A 14,252-nucleotide genomic window follows, 5' to 3' on the forward strand; every position below is an offset into this window, starting at 1 on the left:
TCCCTTGTAGTTTGATGTGGTCACGTAACGAAGTCCTGGCTAATGAGATGTGAGCGAAGTGATGTGTGTACACTCTGGCTTCTGTATTTAAAGGGAATACACTTCCCCCTTCCTACTGGTAGGACTGTAGTAGTTACCCATCTTGATCCATACATATAAGGCCAATGCCCTAGGGATCACAGAATAGCAAGTCAAGGGAGCCTGGGTGGCTCAGTTGGTTAAGTGCCTACCTTTGTCTCAGGTCATGAGCCCGGTCCCAGGATTGAGTCCCACATCAGGCCCCCTCCTCAGCAGGGAATCTGTTTCTCTCTCTCTCTCCCCACTGCTCATGCTCTCTCTTATACTCTCTCTCTCAAATAAATAAATAGAATCTTTAAAAAAAAAAATAGCAAGCCAGAAAGAGCTTATACCCCTGACACCACCATCAGATCTGCTCTGGACTATATATTCCCCATTTATATGTGAGCATGAAATAATTCTTTTACTTGCTTAAGCCATTGTACATTTGGATCTCTGTTGTAGTAGGAATTAGACAAATGTACTCAGCATCCCACGACAGGCTCAAGGGTCTTTTTTTTTTTTTTTCAAAGATTTTATTTATTTATTCATGAGAGACAGAAAGAGAGAGAGAGAGAGAGAGAGAGAGAGAGAGGCAGAGACACAGGCAGAGGGAGAAGCAGGCTCCATGCAGGGAGCCCGATGTACTCGATCCCGGGACTCCAGGATCACACTCTGGGCCGAAGGCAGGCACTAAGCCGCTGAGCCACCCAGGGATTCCCAGGCTCAAGGGTCTAATGCTATGGGTAGTGGATTTTAAGGACGGAAAAGCCTAGGAAGGCTTTTAGAATGGTTACATATAATGTATATCTCTTTGAGGTCCAGGCTCCTATTCCATGCCCACAGTGAAATCATCCAGCCCACAGAGCCTTGCAGAAGGTGAGGTCTGGTGTCACCCTGGCAGATACCTGAACATAGACTGTATCACAAGGCAGCTAGTCCTTAAATGACATAATGCCTGTGAACTAGCCTGGCATGGAAATATGGGCAGGACTAGTGAATTTTCTGAGAAATTTGAATAAAGAAACATGTAGAGTTTCAGGTGGGAGCAGTGGGTTATGGTTAGGGAGTAACAAGAGAGATTGGCCATGAGGGGGAATGAGGCATACGGAGAGAGAATCTGCAAGCACAGAGGATAGATAACAGGTTGAAAGTATGAGCAACCAGGAGCTATGGGCTGAGAAAAGATGGAGAACGAAGAGAAGGGTCAGTCTATTGGGTACACACCTACGGACTGCCTGCCAGGCCCTCCTTTCCTAGGGCACCCCCCTTCCCCACCCCATTGGCACCCACATAACTGTGGCAGGAACTGCTGCGTCCCTACAAGAAAACCTGGGCTCTGGCCATTGAAGGATGGATCCTGGGACCTGGGCCAATCAGGACTTCCTGGGATTTCGGAAGTGGGCTTTAGGAGATTCAGTCTCCTGGGTGTCTAGGTTATAATCTGTAGATCTCTGAAGCTACTAGTGGCCAGGTTCAGCCCTGTGGATTGAAGAGCAAAAGTGACTCTTGAGCTAGAAAGATTGAAGCAGACTTCCTGGCTTCACCAGAGCAACCCCTGCTCCTTCCCAAAGACCCCAGTAGATCCACCCTTCAATGCCATAACCACCCTACTGGTTTTCTTTACCCCATCAATTCTCTGGCCACTGGAACATGGTATCTGACCTATCGCAGGTGTTGAATCCCAACTGGACCACTCGGCTGCTCAGGTTCTTAACCCACAAACTGGGGCATGATCATTCCTCCTCTGTTCTTGTAAGTGGTTAATCAGATAAAGCATCCGCATACTACTACTTCCCCCGGGGCCACTTGATCCTTTTCCCCTAGACCTGGCCTCATAAACATAGCAGCTTGCCTTCACAAATTACTTAGAACTACCCAGGCATCAGTCTGAAGGGGGTTATATGAGATCATTTATTCACCTAATCCTATGTAGGTATTTATAATATTATTCCTGTTGTACATGTGAAGAATCTAAAGTACAGAGAGATTATTAAATAACTCATCCAAGGGCACATGGGTGGCTCAGTCAGTTAAGCGTCCAACTCTTGATTTTGGCTCAGGTCACAATCTCAGGGTCCTGGGATTGAGCCCAAGTTGGGCCCCACACTCAGCGCAGAGGAGTCACAAGATTCTTTCTCTTCCTCTCCCTCTGCCCTTCCTTCTGCTCATGCACGTGAGCTCTCTCTCTTTCTCTCAAATATATAAATAAATTCTTTAAAAAACCCAGCTCATTCAAGGCCACACAGCTAGTAAACAGCAGCTCTGGGATTTCAAGGCAGGAGTTTTGGCTCTAAGACTAAACAGCATTGCCTGCCATATTTCTGGAGTTTTTTGCTTCCTTTCCATACTTTCAGTGACCCAGGCTGGGGAGGGGTGCCCAGCAACAGGGGGTGGACACTGCTGAGAAAACAAAGCTGCTTCAGGGACCCAGCATTGAGCCCATGGCTGATCTGCAGGCCCAACCGGGTGGCCCCAGGACAGAAGAGACAAATAGAGTGTTTGGGACAAAACAGCTCAGAGGCCAAGACTCTCATGTACTCAGCATTCCTGGGGAAGACAGCAGCCCTCTGTCCAGCATGCAAATGGACTGAACCCCACACTGACTGAACTGTCCCTCGGCAGGTAATTCCTTATAGTTCCAAATCTATTCCTTCACCCCACAGAGAGATGGGTCGGGACCAGAGGGAGCCTGGTCAGTGTCTGAGGAGGATCCTATCTGCTCTCCTCTCTACCTCACCTCCACCTCCACTACCCCATCCTGCTTACATGCTCACTGAAGGCCTGGTAACTGCTCTGGGGACTTTGCTCTGAACAAAACCATTCCATTGTTCGGTGAAATGGTCTGAGCAGGACTGGGACAAAGCTCAGACTCTGCTTCTGTTCTGCTGCCTGTAGAGAGGGCTCACGCTGGTGTCTTCCACCCTTTATTGGCTCAGAGAAGCAGGGCTGGCTTGGGGGTGGGGTTGGGGGTAAGGGGTGATGACTGAGGTTCTGAACATCAATTCTCATGTGTGTAGGGAGGTAATTTCCCTACATCCAAGGGATTCTTGGACACCAGCTAAGTGTCCCACCATTCAGCTCAAATCTGACACCATGTCCCCAGAGAAAGATTCTACAGGTCAAGGGCTGTTTTCCAGGACGGCCCCCACCCCCCCTTCATATGCCAGTCACAAACCCAGGTTCTCACCTGTGTTTCCTACCCACTGGCTATAGATTAGAGGTTCTAATGGCCCCCTCCTTGGACTCAATTTGCTACAGCAGCTCACAGAACTCAGAGAAACATTTTACTTATTATGTTGTTACTGACGACTAAGGCAGGAGAGCCTGTGGCTCTGGAGACCCCAAAAGACCAAGTTTGGCCACAATCCAAAGGCAAAGAGTTAAATGGTGGTGCAACAAGAAAGTTTATTTCAGTGAGGCCAACAGCAAGAAGAATGGACTAATGTCCCAAGAACTGTCTTCAAAGTGCTGGGAATACTTCTAAGTTTATACAGAGAAAACATAGGGGCACCTGGGTGGCTCAGTGGTTGAGCATCTGCTTTCGGCTTGGGTTGTGATCCCAGGATCCCGGGATCAAGTCCCACATCAGGCTTCCTGCAGGGAAGGCTGCTTCTCCCTCTGCCTATGTCTCTGACTCTCTGTGCCTCCAATGAATAAATAAATAAAATCCTTAAAAAAACAAACAAACAAAAACACCCCAAAACGTGGAACAAGGACTGGTGGGTACATTTGCGGCTAAGCAGCAAAGGTCAGGTTGATCACTGGTGTCGGGTCAATCCCGGGGGGTCTTGCTGGCATCAGAGTAGTCATTATTGGGCAACCTGGGTGGCTCAGTGGTTTAGCACTGCCTTCAGCCCAGGGCGTGATCTAGAGACCTGAGATCAATTCCCACATCAGGCTCCCTGCATGGAGCCTGCTTCTCCCTCTGCCTGTGTCTCTGCTTCTCTCTCTCTGTATCTCTCATGAATAAATAAAATATGTTTTTAAAAAAAGAGTAGTCATTATTGCTTAGGAGGTAGTTTTGGTGCCCATCACAGGACATTTTGCCTGTTGGGTCCCTTGCTGGAGTGAACAGATAAGCTGGAGGGAAAAACAAAGCGATGAAGGGGAATAGGTTGATGGGGCACTGGGTGGCTCAGTGGGTTAAGTGTCTGCCTTTGGCTCAGGTCATGATCCCAGGGTCCTGGCTTCCTGCTTAGCAGGGAGCCTGCTTCTCCCTCCCTCTCTGCCTGCCACTCCCCCTGCTTGTGTTCACTCCTCTCTCTCTCTCTCTCTCTCTCTCTTTACCTGTGTCAAATGAATAAATAAAATCTTAAAGAAAAAAAAAAAAGAGAGAGGAACAGGTTGAAGGCAATGGAGCCTGTCAGGGCAATGAGTGGGTGAGTCCTCCTTTGATCCTCACTGTCAAGTCACCATTCCGTTTCACTGTAAGAAAAAGGGAGGATGGTCATCCTCTTCTGTAAACTACCTCCTACTAACTGGAAAGATGCAGGAATGTTAGGAAGGAAGACTTTGACAGGGTAGGAGAACTTTGTTTCTTTTTTCTTTTTTTGAAGAATTTTATTTATTTATTCATGAGAGACACAGGCAGAGGGAGAAGCAGGCTCCCTGTGGGAGCCTCATGTGGAACTCAATCTCATGACCCCGGGATCACAACCCAAGCCAAGGGCAGATGCTCAACCACTGAGCCACCCAGATGCCCAAGAACTTTGTTTCTTGAGTTCCTCCTAAGATGGACAGCAAAGAAATACTTAAGAGATCCTATGGGAGGGAGAGTGAGTGGAGGGATGGGGTAACTGGGTGATGGGCGTTAAGGAGGGCACGTGATGTAATGAGCACTGAGTGTTATATACAACTGATGAATCACTGAACTCTACCTCTAAAACTAATAATACACTATATGTTAATTAATTGGATTAAAGAAAAAGATCTTCTATCACAGTTGTCATCCACTCGGTTGTGAGTCCTGCAAAGAGTCCTTGTCTGGAGGTGCCTTCTTAACGTGGTATGATGAATCCACAGCTGTATGCCAAGTTTTGGAGAAGTAGAGGTTAGAAGCATAGCGTAAGGACTTGTCCGTTTTTCAGTTAACTGATCTTCTGGTCCTTGGTTCTTCCAAGTCTTTTAATATGACCCCGTTGCCTGGCTGAAAAGGGTTCATTGGCTCCTCAAGAAATGGCTTGGTCTTAGAAAAGGCAAACTCAGGGCACCTGAGTGGCTCTGTCAGTTAAGCAACTACCTTCAGCTCACATGATCCTAGAGTCCTGGGATCAAGACCCAAGTCAGGTTCCCAGTTCAGCGGAGAATCTGCTTCTCCCTCTCCCTCTGCTCCTCAACTCATGCTTGCTCTCTCTTTCTCTCAAATAAATAAATAAAATTTTCTTTAAAAATCTATTTAAAAAATAAAAGGCAAACTCATGGATATTTGTCAAAATTTGACTCAGCTCCTGTACATACTATTTGATTCTATTTTCATGTTCTAAGTCGGGGCAAATACCCCCTACACAAGTCTGAGTGGGTTTCCCATATATAATTTCTATCTGAGCCCTGCTTCTAAGGGACACCCTTACATAGAGGAGGGCAGCAGCAAGTGCTTTTTCCCATGTCAAGCCAGTCTCTTGACACGTTTTAGCCAGGGCTTTCTTTAAAGTATGGTTCATTTTTTCTGTTTTACTGTTGATTGGGGAGGGGGGCGGGACAGTTCCTAGCCTCAGTTTAAGCAGCACCATTCTACATGTCGTTCCACATGCCACATTGCATTTTATCTGTTTAAATCTCTCTTCCTCATTAAGCTATGGACTGAGCACCAGCAGGGAGACTTCTTATTTCTTCAGCTTTTTTTTTTTTTTTAAGATTTTATTTATTTATTCATGAAAGACACAGAGAGAGATGCAGAGACACAGGCAGAGGGAGAAACAGGCTCCATGCAGGGAGCCCGATGTGGGACTCGATCCCGGACTCCGGGACCACGTCCAGAGCCAAAGACAGACACTCAACCGCTGAGCCACCCAGGTGTCCCCAGATTTTAATTCCCACTATCCAGCTTCTGACCGGACAAAGAGTAGACAATAATAAATTGAATTAAAATAGAAGGTCGAGGCTGGATCTCCTAGGACCATAAATGTTGAGCATAAAACCAAAGCCTTTGTCCTCCTGGACCAGGATCCCTCAAACCCCATCCCCTTTGTCCAAAGTCAGAAGGAGTTCCAGAACTTGGGGACAGGCCGAGATGACAGATGAGACAGCATGTTACATGCTGTCTTTCCCAAACGACCACCAGAACAACATGCTGATAAAACATGGCTGAGTTCCCTCTTCTCTCTGTAAAATTTGGTCTTCTTAGCATCTTAGAGAGGGGAGAGCAAAGTGAGAGGTTTGTGAGGTTTCAGAGTCGGGGTTAAGGCAGTCAGACATTTTTAAATAAAGGGTTTGATTAGGATTAGGTAAGGATCACAATACTTTAAGATTGATGGCCACACAGCAAAAGAAGCATTTTTACAGCAAAGTCTTGGGGATTAAATTTGTCTTTTGGTGTTTTCTGCAATTTTAAGTTATTTCAACTTCTACCTTCTGTGCCAGTTTCCTGAAATGGTCAATTTATGTTGATGAAGACAGTGGAATGAGAAAGCCACGTTAATGCAGAGAGTGGCTGTGTGGGGTGTAAATGGTTTCAGCTCTCACGAGTCAGGAGGCCCAACTGAGGTAGGAGAGAGCTGGGGAGGTTCACAGCTGATGGGTCCTTATCTATAAATTTCTCATCAAGATGCTAGAAAATAATTTTGCAACAGGAAACTCCCATCCCTCCTAACACAATAATGCCATCTGTTCTCCTGGCATGGATTTTTAGTCACTGGTCCTATGGGAAGCTTTTTGGTTTTTCTCCTCCACAGGTTTAGCCTTGACTCAATCAAGAGGCTAGAATAAGTGCTTAAAATCTTTTCACCCAGAGCCTACCATGGTCTATGCGAGCATTTGCCAGTGGGCAATTCACATAGGACCATACCCGTGACCTTTTCCACACCTCTCCTGGTCTGTATGCAGTCCGGAAGCAGGAGGCCTGCCCTGCCACTTACAAAGTGATTATTCTGTAGCAGGCATCAGGCAAAATGAGCAAGCCCAGCAGGTGGGGGGGCATGCTGACACCCATTAGAAAGGTCAAGCAGTGCGGGGAGCATCCAGCTTCTGTGTGGGAGACATGCATGCATCTGGCCCAGACAAGAACACCTAATCTAATTTCTAAACAGGAAGAACATAGTTCCCTAGGATGGAACACCAGGCCTGATTTGCCTAGATGCTTATGGGCAGTGGCAGGTGGGGAATGACTACCATTTACTGAGGACCTGTACAGCATCTTTTTACACAGCATTTCATGGAAAAGCTTACCACATCCAGACTTTGCAAATTGAGTATTTTCAATACCCTACGTGGAGAAAGACCAAACCAGAGAGAGGCTTCTCTGTTTAAAGGAAATTTATAACAAACTGTCTTTCTGAAATTAAGGAAGCATTCCCTGGTTTTGTTTTTTAACCAATTAACTTCTCTTTGACGGTTATCCAAAAGAAAGTACCAGTCAATATTTTCCACTGGATGCATGCTATCCAACTAGGTGAAGTGAGATCTGACTTCCCAGTCTCGGCCACATCAACAATCTTCTCATCTCATTTGTTACTTGTGAATAAAATAGAGAGATCTTGCGGGCTCCCACCATGGAGCCTGCTTCTCCCTCTGCTTGTGTCTCTGCCCCCCTCTCTCTCTCTCCCTCTGTGTCTATCATGAATAAATAAATAAAAATCTAAAAAAAAAATTATTAAAAAAAAAGATCTTGAAAGGGTAGAGAGCCCATTCTTTCTGAAACTACATAAAGTGCTGCCCTGTAATACTCACTTACTCATTTAGAATTGGGGATGAGGGGTTACTTTAAAAAAGTAAAATACTTGGGGCACCTAGTTGGCACAGCCATAGAGCATGCAACTCTTTTTTTTTTTTTTTTTTTTTAAAGATTGTATCTATTTGAGAGAGCGAGCACACACAAGTGGGGAGCAGGGAGCAGAGGGAGAGGGAGAAGCAGGCTCTCCACTGAGCAGGGAGCCAGAGGACACAGGGCTCCACCCCAGGATCCTGAGATCATGACCTGAGCCAAAGACAGATGCTTTACCAACTGAGCCATCCAGGTGCCCCTCAGCATGCAACTCTTGATCTCAGGGTCAGGAGTTCAAGCCTCACATTAGGCATAGCATTTACTTAAAAAAAAAAAGGGGGGGTGGGGGTGGGAATGAGGCAAGTTTTCTTTAATTTCTCCACATGCTGCAGCTCTGTCCTCTGGCTTCTAGGACTCTGTTCTTCAAGCCTCTATCTCTGGTTCCTCTTTTTTTGTTTTTGTTTGTGTTTAAAATGGAAGTTTATTTGTTCAGTACACTGAATAGGAAGCAAGAGCACTGTCATGACAAATATTACAGAAATATGCAGATCGACATAAAAGAGTAATTTAGTTTAAATGAAGGGAAACTTTTATTTATTTATTTGTTTGTTTATTTATTTATGGAAACCTTTTTAAATGTTATGAAAACACACTTCCCAAAATCTTTTCTTCTGTTAACTATACATTTCAATAAAAAAAGGGTAATGGATTAAGTGGAAGTGAGCTTGTGAATTTTTCTGAAAAATAAAACTCCAGGGGATCCCTGGGTGGCTCAGTGGTTTAGCACGTGACTTCGGCCCAGGGCATAATCCTGGAGACCCGGGATTGAGTCCCACGTTGGGCTCCCTGCATGGAGCCTGCTTCTCCCTCTGCCTGTGTCTCTGCCTCTCTCTCTCTCATGAATAAATAAATAAAATCTTTTAAAAAATAAATAAATAAAATAAAACTCCAAGTCCATCAATCCATACCAGTAAAACACTATCACTAAAATTTCCAAATAAATGCAAAATGAGATGAATCTTTTTTTGCTTAACAGTCCAGAGGAAAATGGTTACTACAAATACAGCAGGCAAACTGTTAAGACTGACCAATCTAGAAAATAATACCGTACTAAATTTCAGTCTCAAATGTGCTAAATGTGGGGCACCTGGGTGGCTCAGTGGTTGAGCGCCTGCCTTCGGTTCAGGTAGTGATCCAGGGTCGGTCCTGAGATCGAGTCTCACATGGGGCTCTTCGCCAGGAGCCTGCCTCTCTCTCTCTCTCTCTCTCTCTCTCTCTCATGAATGGAAAAATAAAATCTTTAAAAAAGAAAATTGTGCTAAATGCTCATCATTAGCACGGCACATTTTAGTCCATGATACAGTTTAATGCCAAGGCAGATCCCCATTTGTTAAGAAATACATAGATTACTGTTGCTTTTTTTGGCTTTGTTTTTAAAGCCGGTATACTTTCTCATACAAAGGCAGATATTTCCCAGGAGGAATTTACAGGAAGTAGTTTGGGGTACACTGGGTAATATGAGGCTCTCCACCACGAAGTGCTGGGTCAAACTGAGGGAACGAGTATTTTAAAGTGTCATCTAATTCCACAATAGCAGCTGGCATCCCACAACAATAACAGTAACTGGGTGTCTAAAAATGGTAACCACACTCTGATCCAGACACCAATGTATTCCTCCATTACAAGCTGGTGAGCTCGAGAAACCAGTGTGAGACCACTGGCATGGCTAAATGTTTCAGAAATGTCCAAATATACAGCCAGGACGAGGTAGTGAAATATCCCACCAACTACGATCATCTGGATCTAACCACTACAGATCACACAATAGGCCCTCCTGTGGAACTTCCTGTTAATGATTCAAGGCTCTCATATGATCCAGTCCATTTAGGGATGGAGAGAGGCCACCATGGAGGCCAAATATCTGCCCATCTACTAAAGCTGTGAGTGGAAGATAATCAAATAGATCTGTAAAATATTTCCACACTTTGGCCAATTCCATAATTTCATAGACATTCATCATAGAAGCCATATACTTGGGTAATTTGTCGGCTTTCACGGTTTCTTCTCAATACTGCAGTGTGTTGTAGGTCACACACCGTTAAGACCACAAGACAGGGGGATCCCTGGGTGGCGCAGCGGTTTGGCGCCTGCCTTTGGCCCAGGGCGCGATCCTGGAGACCCGGGATCGAATCCCATGTCGGGCTCCCGGTGCATGGAGCCTGCTTCTCCCTCTGCCTGTGTCTCTGCCTCTCTCTCTCTCTGTGACTATCATAAATAAAAATTAAAAAAAAAATTTGGGGGATCCCTGGGTGGCGCAGCGGTTTGGCACCTGCCTTTGGCCCAGGGCCCGATCCTGGAGACCCGGGATCGAATCCCACATCGGGCTCTCGGTGCATGGAGCCTGCTTCTCCCTCTGCCTGTGTCTCTGCCTCTCTCTCTCTCTCTCTGTGACTATCATAAATAAATAAAAATTAAAAAAAAAAAAAAAAGACCACAAGACAGTCACAGCCTCCACTGAGTATAGCTTATGTCCACATAGTCGCCCATGAAGAGATAGATAGTTTGTACCTGGGGATAGTCTACCAATTCTAAAGAGTTCCATGGGATCATGGGATTGGGGCAGTCTGGGTGGCTCAGCGGTTTAGCGCACCTTCAGCCCAGGGCCTGATCCTGGAGACCCGGGATTGAGTCCCGCATCGGGCTCCCTGCATGGAGCCTGCTTCTCCCTCTGCCCATGTCTATGCCTCTCTCTGTGTGTGTCTCTCATGAATAAATAAATAAAATCTTAAAAAGAAAAAAAAAGATCATGGAATTGGTCATGCATATTTCCATACAGAATAACAGGAAAATGAACCTCCTGCACTTTTGAGTCTTTTGTTAAAATTTCCTTAGCCTTTTTGTCAAGGAAAAGGGACCTACCTGATTATCATTCTCCATTCAGCTGCTTGACCCACTGGTGCAGCTCCTTGGTGAATGCCTAGTCGTCCATAGTGGCCGGACCCCCTTCCCCACCGCCTCCATCCCCCTTCACAGCCCGGGCACTGCTCCCTTCTCCAGCTGCTGCCAGCTTCCAGCAGCAGAGGAAGGAGTAGGGAGCAGGGAAGATGGCAGCAGCCCCCTTGCACCGCCTAAGGCCAGCCTCGAGGGGCCTGCGTGAACGAGGAGGGACGGGTGCAGGATGCAGGCCGGTTAGACGGAGTGCCAGAGGGCTTCAGGGTCCTCAGGGTAGTCGCCACCCTCGCCACCACCATCCCCCACCCTGGTCTCTCCCTCAGGCTTCTTCTTCTTTTTTTCTTTTTCTTTTCTTTTCTTTTCTTTTCTTTTCTTTTCTTTTCTTTTCTTTTCTTTTTTTTTTTTTCCAGTTCTTTTAAAAGGTTTCATCCTCTGGATGCCTGGGTGGCTCAGCAGTTGAGCATCTGCCTTCAGCCCAGGGTGTGATCCTAGGTCTAGGGATCGAGTCCCACATCAGGCTCCCTGCGAGGAACCTGCTTCTCCTTCTGCCTGTCTCTGCTTCTCTCTTTGTCTCTCATGAATAAATAGTCTTTAAAAAAAAAAAAAAGGTTTCATCCTCTGGCCAACACAAACATGAAAAGATGCTGAACATCACTTCCCCTCAAGGAATTGCAAACCAAAACTGTAATGAGTTATTACCTCGCACCTCTCATAATGGCTAAAATCAACAACACAAGAAACAAATGTTAGAGAGGATGTGTGGAATGTGGAGAAATAAGAACCCTCCCCCTCACTGCTGGTGGGAATGCAAACTGGTGCTGCCACGGTGGAAAACAGTATGGAGGTTCCTCAAAGAGTTAAAAATAGAGCTACCTTAAGATCCAATAATTGCACTGTTTACCTAAAAAATACAAAAACACAAATTCAAAGGGATACATGCACTTCTATTTTTATTTTATTGCAGTACTAAGCTCTATTTTATTGCAGCACTATTTACAATAGCCAAATTACACGGGAACAGCCCAAGTGTCCATCAAAAGATGAATGGATAAAGATGTGGTATGTATACACAATAGAATATTACTCAGCCATAAAAAAGAATGAAATCTTGCAATTTACAACAACATGGATGGATCTAGAAGGTATTATGCTAAGTGAAATAAGTCAAAGAAAGACAAATACCGTATGATTTCACTCACATGTAAGAAACAAACGTGCAAAGGGGAAAAAAGGGGGAGAGGAGGAAAGGGGAAAGGGAAGATAGGGAGGGAAGGAGGGAGGGAGAGAGAGAGAGAACACACTGCTGGTTACCAGAGGGGAGGTGGGTAGGGGGATAGAGGAAATGCATGATGGGGATTAGGGGTGCGATTGTGGAGGTGAGTGCTGAGTAATGTACGGAACTGCTGAATCACTATATTGTACACCTAAAATTAATACAACACTATATGTTAACTCTAGTGGAATTAAAATTCAAACCTTAATTTAAAAAAAGTTTCATCCTCAACTCTTCTTTTCCCTTCTCTCCTCAGGACCTCTATGGTTACTTTCAGCCACACCCTTCCACTCCTAATACTTTCCTGACCCTCTGGGGCTCCATTCATCCCACCTAATCTAGTCCCAGATCATTTCACATGTGAATCTTTAAAAATCGAATGAATTCTTTGGGATGCTGTTTGAACTACTCAAAAGCAGGGAAGTAAAGGAAATAATTCATTTTACAAAATTGACAAACCACTGATCTGAGAACCTAATAAAGACAAAACCGCAGACTAGTTTTACTTGGAAAGAGCTGAAAACAATTTAAATATACACATACACACAAAAACCACATATAAATTGTATACATTAAACCAAACCAGCAGTACATTAAAAGAATAACACCAAAACCAAATAAGGTTTGTTTCAGCAATCAAGGAATCCAAGGATGATTCCATATTAGGAGATTTAGTAATATAAATTGATTTTATATTTTATAAGAGAGAAACATGATTGCTTTTACTATTAAAAATGCCTTTGTTGGGTCGCCTGAGTGGCTCAGTGGTTGAGCATCTGCCTTCAGCTCAGAGCATGATCCCAGGATCCAGGATCGAGTCCCACATCGGGCTCCTTTCAGGGAGCCTGCTTCTCCCTCTACCTATGTCTCTGCCCCCTTTCTCCATGTGTCTTTCATGAATAAATAAATAAAATATTAAAAAAAATAAAAATAAAAATGCCTTTGTTAAAATTTGTACACCCATTCCTCCTTATAAACCTCTTACTAAAACCAAAATGAGGTATCTGGCTGGCTGAGTCAGTAGAGCGTGTGACTCTTGTTGTAAGTTTGAGCCCCACACGGGGTACAGAGATTACTTAAAAATAAAATCCTTTAAAAAATGAAAATGAAAAAAGAAAATGAAAGGTATTCCTTTATTTTAATGAAAATATTTCTCAAAACCAAAGCCAGGATGTGATTCATGCTAAAACACTAGAAGCATTTCTGATCAAATCAGGTATGAGAGGAGCTAATAGTACTAATACTCTTGACTATTGCTCTAGAAGTTCCTACCAAGGCAATTAGACAAAGACTGAATTAAAATGTGTAATTAATAGAAAGGAAGTTGCAAAACTGTCATTATTTATGAGCTTATGACTGTACAACTAAAAAAGAAAAAAAACAACCCAGCTTAAACCTACTAGAAAAATAAAAGGTGAGTAAAGAGATTACTTAAAAATTAATATTAGGGGCACCTGGGTGGCTCAGTTGGTTAAGCTTGATTTCTGCTCAGGTCATGATTTCAGGGTTGTGAGATCGAGCACCATTTCAGGCTCTGTGCTGGGTGTGGAGCCTGCTTAAGATTCTGTCTCTCCCCTTCCGTCCTCCCTCTCTTAAAAAAAATTAATATAAAAAAGCAGTATTTTATTAAAAATAACTTCTAGTTAAAAATTTAGGTCAAGGTGGTAGACTGGGGGCAGCCCGGGTGGCTCAGCGGTTTAGCGCTGCCTTCAGTCCAGGGCCTGATCCTGGAGATCCGGGATCGAGTCCCACGTCGGGCTCCCTGCGTGGAGCCTGCTTCTCCCTCATCTCTGTCTCTGTCTCTCTTTGTCCTTCATGAATAAATAAATAAAATCTTTAAAAAAAAAAAAAAAGATGTAGACTGGGCATATTTGAAAACACTACTTTCTGTGCCTAATGCATAAAAATGCTGGCTAGAATATTTAAAATACTTGAGTTTTAAAATATTTTAGGGCAGCCCGGGTGGCTCACCGGTTTAGCGCCGCCTTCAGCCGAGGGCCGGATCCTGGAGACCCAGGATCAAGTTCCACGTGGGGCTCCCTGAATGGA

At 44.6% G+C, this 14,252-nt stretch overlaps 1 pseudogene; it reads right to left on the bottom strand.

Annotated features, from left to right (window-relative positions):
• Positions 1-9,462: 9,462 nt before the first annotated feature.
• Positions 9,463-10,967, bottom strand: LOC121500422 (annotated as a pseudogene).
• Positions 10,968-14,252: the final 3,285 nt, after the last annotated feature.

The sequence above is a fragment of the Vulpes lagopus genome, chromosome 10 (genome assembly GCF_018345385.1).
Source record: "Vulpes lagopus strain Blue_001 chromosome 10, ASM1834538v1, whole genome shotgun sequence".
Classification (NCBI taxonomy): domain Eukaryota; kingdom Metazoa; phylum Chordata; class Mammalia; order Carnivora; family Canidae; genus Vulpes; species Vulpes lagopus.